Source organism: Ailuropoda melanoleuca, chromosome 5 (genome assembly GCF_002007445.2).
Source record: "Ailuropoda melanoleuca isolate Jingjing chromosome 5, ASM200744v2, whole genome shotgun sequence".
Classification (NCBI taxonomy): domain Eukaryota; kingdom Metazoa; phylum Chordata; class Mammalia; order Carnivora; family Ursidae; genus Ailuropoda; species Ailuropoda melanoleuca.
Genome location: NC_048222.1, coordinates 130,875,083 through 130,882,198, shown reverse-complemented (window position 1 = coordinate 130,882,198; position 7,116 = coordinate 130,875,083). Strand labels below are relative to the sequence as shown.

Below are 7,116 nucleotides of genomic sequence, written 5' to 3'. Positions count from 1 at the left end.
CTATAGAGGGTTTTGTTGCCCCGTGCTCCCTGCCTCTTCTCAGAGACCACATCATCCTCTCACATGATTGTTCTCCTCAAGTCTGGCTTCACCTCCAGGTCAGAGGGATTCTTTTTTTAATCACTGGAATAGCAAAAGTCTGCTCTTACATCTCATGCATTCGTCCAAATATGTTCTTTTTGGCATTAACTTTGGGCTTTGATTCCTTCAGCATCTGGCTTTTTGAGATTGAAAAGCTTTTCCTTTAAAACTACTGCCCCACTATATATTTACAAAGTCAATTTGAAACTCAAAAGCTAAAAATTGACACTATCTGCACCACTCCACCCCCCGGGCGCTGATTCTTTAGCGACCCCATCTTGAAGTCACAGAGTATAGATTGCCCTCTCTTATGAGTGAATGGAGGAAAAAGCAGTGGGACCACAGCTACTCCCTCAGCTAGGATACGGCGTTGTTAGCAGAGCACTGCTGTGTCTGCCACTCTGCCCCGATGAACTGGCTGTACACCCAACATATGGGGAGGTGAAGCCTACTCCAGAGTCCACAGGAACATTCCTGTGAAACATTTGACTTGAGAGCCCAGAATTTAAATTTAAATCCTTGAATGAAAGAATATATTTGGAATGTGTTAGATTCCTTGCCACATCTCCAAATGAGGCAGATCGCCAAAAATTCTCATGGCTTTTCTTCAAGTTTTGTCTCTGGAAGTTAACATATCCCGTAAATGTGCTTACATTACGTATTGCCAGCATCGATTTCCATTTTATCTATTATGTTAATTAATTGGGTCCTTGGTGTTGTCAGCAAAGGCAAAAGAATGTTGTTCCCCTGAGTATCATGACTCAAATAATCAAATGTTGTCAAAATTAAGAACAGAAAAACAGAAAACATTGTCTATTGAGCATGAAATGTCAAAGACATATGATGTTTTTGTTCAATTCTTTGAAGGTAGAAAACTTGTTTTATGTTTCAGCCATGAAGGAAGAGCTGACGTGTGGATCAAACAGAATTTTAACGGCAGCCTTCTTTGCGATTTGACTGTAAGAAGCAGCAGTATCGAAAGCATTATGCTTATTCTCATATACTGTGAATTAACCAAAATTGTGGAACTTCAAGTTACCACGGGGAGATCTCATACCTTTCTTCAGGAGCTTCAGAATGTTTGAGGAGACAAAAACTTGCTAACCTCCTAACTGTTGTCAAGTCAAAACTGATCATCACAGGTTATCGATGGTCTCAGATAAGAATGCCTAACAATTAAAAATTTTTTTAATGTTTTCAAAACATGCAGGGTAATTTTTTTTTTTATCCTTTAGAAATCCCTTTGGTTTCTGTAGTCACTTTTGTCAATCATTCCGAATGTGGGTGGTAGGTTTGTTTTGGATAAATTTTACTCATAGCCTAAGAAGTAAATCAAAGCCATCGTGTTCACAAACCTTTCTTATTATCTTAAATTAACAATTCTAGAAAGTCCTGCAATCCATGAGACTTGGTGAAAAGAGATCAGAGCTTTTCAAAAGTTTTTACAAAGTTGGCTTTAATTTTATGAAACTGCTTCTAATTTAGGAAAATTATTTATCTTCTACCCAACATCTAAGTGCTCTGTCCAATTAACAAGACTTTGGCCACCCATGACAAAGTTTATCCACTGGTTATCTCACTTGCAAAAATGATATTGATGGAATGTGTGATAAGCTCTGGTTTCTTCAAGTGATACTCAATCTCTAGCCAATTCTAAATATAAAAGCTAAAAAAATATTCTGTGATCCCTAATAACTGATTGATTGGGGATGACATTTCAAGCTTTGAGCTGGAGATGCAGTGACTGGGTCTTGGGACCAGGAACTTTAAATTCTCATGTCCTCCACTGAGTGTGTTTGTGAAACATGTAACAAAGCTTCTTGGTTAGCTGACGTTGGCTCACTACCGTTTGCGGCTTTGGGCATCTCAGCTGGCTTGCCCGTCTTTCGGCGAGGATAGGCACAGCCAGGCCTGGCGTGTGAAGCTGTTGACAGACGAGCAGTCCTGCATACTGCAGAAGCCAGAACAAAAGAGCTAATCGTCTATGGCAGTGAGGGTGAGGTCACCTGCCTTCCTTCCTAAATAAACAGATGGAAAGAGTTTGCAGCTCATTACTTTCCAAGGTTAACAATTTATTCCACTTCTATGTTTTACAATAACAGAAAGAGAAGTTCTTTCTCTTTGGGGAAATTTTATTTTTCCTTAATTATTCTACCCACACAACAAGAGAGCGGAGTCTTCTGGGGATAGATGCAGTGAAGTCAAAGTTAATTAGTTTTCTCACTGTGCACTGCATTCGGGTAAAATATCCCTGCAGGGGCACACCAACAGTCAGATCACTTGATCAGATGCTGTGTTCCTAGAAAGGCAGGGTTCTATCAGAAAAATCTGCATGGAAGTAATATTTCACCTTCCTTGAGAGTTAACAGCATTTGATACTCACCTCGGAGTAATTTCTTTCACCTCCACTTTGTCTTTCCTTTAAGACATCAGATGGCAGAAGGAGAATGACGGAGTGGCCTGCAAGTCCCTAGTGAACGCCAGGACCACATTCCTATTTAGCTGTAGCGTAAAACTCACAAATCAAATGCAGTTTATGTTTCTCTTATGATTGTGAAAGTGATACATTCTGCAAAATAGCAAGGCTAAACAAAGAAATCTACCTTTGTGATCTTTTGTCATTTCATAGCTGGAAGTTCAAATCAGCCTATCAGCATTACACGAGTACATCTATGGCATGAAAATGAGCTTTCAAATGAAGTGTTTGTTCGTTTCTTATCTGATTATGGGCTGATTACATGCAAGCATGCCAAGCACGTGATTTACATTAGGAAAATAGAAAGTTTCAGCATTGAGTATTATTCAGCACTGAGTATTACTATTATTAACTTATTAAGCGTGTGTCTTGAAAGGGACTCAAGGTTTCTGTCAGGCAAAAGAATAGCACTATCATGTACTGATAAAATAAGCGAAGTCTGAACATCAGACTAATACTAAAGACAAGTTACACATTGCTATCTTCAAGTCAAGGCCTAAGAAAGATTGCCATGTTATTAAGGAAAAATTCTGAAGATAAGCACCTCAGGCATGGCTTTGTTAATTTAAAAAATAAATTAGCGATTAAAAACCAGGTAAGTAGCTAAAAACAGACACCTCCTTCGATAAATTTGCTTCTCTATTCAACTCATTTCTTCCTTAAGAAACAGCAGATAATAAATAGAAACCAAGAAAACAAGGGTCCTTTACACAGTTTTCATAGGTGCCTTTTTCCTTCTTGGCTCTATTTTATACAATCATTTCATATAGTAGTACACATTTGATCATCCAAAATCTTCACTACAAGAAAATTACCTTCTTCGATGAGGTTTTCAAATTTCAAACCTGAGCACTAAATATCTCTCTTGTCTACATTTTTATCTGTGTGGAAAAAAAAAAAGCATTTTCCACAAAAATATGGCCTTAAGAATATCCAGGGACNATTTGATCATCCAAAATCTTCACTACAAGAAAATTACCTTCTTCGATGAGGTTTTCAAATTTCAAACCTGAGGACTAAATATCTCTCTTGTCTACATTTTTATCTGTGTGGAAAAAAAAAAGCATTTTCCACAAAAATATGGCCTTAAGAATATCCAGGGACTTTTCCTTAGAGTCTACCTGCTTGATTCATGGGTGGATCACTGAAGGATGAGATAAAGGAGAAACAGTGTTTATAGAGGTGTCAAACAAGTGTCTTCTCCTCATTTTCCTTACATAGCTGCTAATAACAAAAGCTCAAAGTCATTAATTCTGTGCCACAATTATAGATGCTTTCTTTGTATTTGCTCTGAGTCAGGTCAACTTATCCTGGCTCATTTTTTAATGCTGTAATTAGCTCATAACTTGATAAAGATTCTTATTGTCCATGCTTTCACAAAATCTGATACACAAAGTGTGAGACTGTTGACACCTGTTGTGATAATATGGATTCCTGTGATACACACTGGAGCAGACTTGATTTCTGTTTCTAATTATGAAATAAAATGGTAGAATTTGTATTTCTTTTAAGATGAGAATTAATTCACAATTATTAAATATCTGACATGGCCATTTCAGACCCATTTTTTGGAACTTTCAGTAATTATGAAAGTAAGAAGCCTTTTCTTGAGAGACCAATGGTGCAGTGACATAAAATAGCGGAAATGATAGAATCGAATAATTCAGATTCAGGACTAGTTTTCTTTGGTTGGCAGTTCCTTCAAAAGAACAAACCTAATATTAGAGTTTTAAAATCTGTGCCTATTTTGAATCAAATCTAAGGAGAGTGAATATAAAAAAATACAAGTCACTGGTAACATTCTGCATAAAGCTTCCAGATTTTCCTGTAGGCTAGAGCAGGATGTATAATCACACCCAAAGCCAATAAACAGCCCAAGGATTGAAAGGACAAAGATCTCTCTGCTCTGTAGGGCTTGCCTCCTGTCTTTTCATAGCACTTTGTGATTGACTGCATTTGTTCATTCAGAAGATATTTACTGAGAACTTACATCATGCCAAAGACCGGGCTACGTTGTGGGCATACATTAATGCCCTCATGGAGGTTGACATTTCTCTCTCACTAGTTGTAATGGAATAATTGCACTATTAAATGAAAACATACAATTAAATACCCACTTGATAGGTGCTATTATACTTATAACAACAGTTTAATGATAATGATACCGTGATAGAGCACCTGGTCTAGAAGGCAGGGAAGGATAGTCGGAGGAAGTGATGGTTGAAGCAGGGATAAAAGTATACTCAGGTCTTACAGCAGAGGGGAGACTGGTCATGTGGGGGCTGAAAAAAGCCCCTACTTAGCTGTACTGGACTATGAGAGCCAAGCCTAGAGAGGCAGGCTACATAAGGCAGGGTTGTTTTATATGTAGAATTTTCATCCTCAACCTTAAAGTAATGCAAAACCCTTGAAATATTTTAAGAGGGTTAGGAGTCTGCAACAAACATATTTGCAATTTTAAAAGATCATTCTGAATATAAAGAGGTAACTAAATGGGAAAAGAATCACTCATTATAGTGAGGTAAGGGAAAGGAAGGAAAATAAAACAGTTTTAATATTAAAAGGGTCTGTTTTTAAGTAAGCATGATAGAGAGACCTCAGTTATTTAGATCATCTGTCCTTCTTCAACTTAAATAACATAGCAGGGATACAAAGTATAAACTCCCAGGACTAAGAGAAAAGCAGCAGCCAGAACTGAGAGAGGAGTGGTACCTAAAACAAAGGTGTAGAGTGGAAAGCCATGAGAAGCTACCCAATTTGTGCACAGAGTATCAACAAAGGCTCAGAATTTGGAGGCCTCAAACATCCCAGTCAGTATGGTTGAGTGTTGAGCTGAAAATGTGGTTGTTGATTTTAAAAATGGTTTTTGGAATGGAGGAGACCGGAGATCCAGCTGGAGAGTCAATCATTATCACCTAGTCCTCCCTCCCAACTATCCCGCAATCTGCATTTTTTTTTTTTTTTTGAGAAATTTGCTGGTAGGAAATTTAGATCTTATTTACTCACATATTCATTTATTCATTCAATGGGTATTTGCTAGTTACCTACCACGTATAAACAGTAAATAAAACAGATGATGGTTCAGGTCTCATTCTAGAGGGGATAGAGATAAAATAAATAGTAAGTAAACAAGAAAAGTATTAGTGACAAGAATTATGCAGAGGACTAAACATAGCATGATGTGATAGTGAGTGACTATCATCAGCGCGGCTGGTCAGGAAACATTAGTTTCATCACATTGGCTGGTCAGGAAACATTAGCCACAGGTATGGGTGACATCTCTAAAAATGGAAGTTAAGAGCCAATCTGCAAGATACTCTTTCTCCTACTATTCAAAGTCCAGGATATCAGCAGAATATCTGGAATATATGGTCTATCTCCCCCAGAATAAGAGAAACTGGGCTTCTTCTCTAAAAGGTCACAGATAAGCAACCTTTAGATACTGACATAAAGCTATCCCCTGAGTAAAAAGGAAAATATGGTTTGTCACATAAGGACCTTACAGTGAAGCCTCAAGTTAACAATTACTACTTCCAAACATAAAAGTTCCAGTCAGCTTTAGTGCTTTATATTTAAATATGAATGGACAGCCAGGGACAGCTGTATATTCTAGGGGCACTACAGTTAAGACAGACAGATCAAAACAATTGGAAGACTACATCTGAGATAAAAAAGGAAGTCAGGCAGCAGGAAAAAAAAGAAAACTTAAAAAAAAAAAACCCTTAAAAAAAACAACCCTGGAATTAATATTCCCCAATACATAAAAGAAGGTATGTTTTTCCGTAAATCAAAACTGAATCCATGCAAATGAAACACAGTAAGAAAAAAACCTTTGGAAATTAAAAATATAAGTGCCGGAAATTTTGCAAAATAGTGTCAGATATTTTCCCAGAACCAGAGAGAAAGAGGTAGAAAATTGAAGAGAGCGTATAAGAAAATTAAAAGATCAGAGCAGGAAATCTAAAAGTGTGAAAGAAATTTTAGCTCCTTTTCCCACCATCGTGGTCTGTGCGGTTGACTGCTCCTCACNGTCTGTGCAGTTGACTGCTCCTCTTCATGTCTTCTCACAAGACTTTCAAGACCAAGAGATTCCTGGCCAAGAAAAAAAAGCAGAATCATCCCATTTCCCGGTAGATTTGGATGAAAACTGGCAATAAAATCAGGTACAACTCCAAGAGCAGGCACTGGAGAAGAGCCAAGCTGGGTCTATAAGGGATCACACACGAGACAGCACACATATTTATGCTGTGTGAAGGCTACCTGTTCCTATCCTATCACTCTGTATACATCCCTACTAGCTGAACAATAGACATGTTTTATCCAAAAAATGATTTTTCTCTGTTACTATGCTTCTGCACCAGTAGGTTGATTCAGTAATAAATATTTGAGACCTTTTGTTTGCAAAAAATAATAAAAGTGTGATAGAATTTTTAGCAAGGAAGAGCAAAAAAAAAAAAAAAAGAGAGAGAGAGAGAAGAAATCGTAGAATAGAAACACCCAGATATTAAAGATTTGCCTCTTTAAATGAAAGGGCCCATGGAAAATCTTATGATGTGAAA

At 37.5% G+C, this 7,116-nt stretch overlaps 1 pseudogene; it reads left to right on the top strand.

The window, feature by feature from the left end:
* Window positions 1–6,613: 6,613 nt before the first annotated feature.
* On the top strand, window positions 6,614–6,769 carry LOC109490211 (annotated as a pseudogene).
* The last annotated feature ends 347 nt before the right edge of the window (window positions 6,770–7,116 follow it).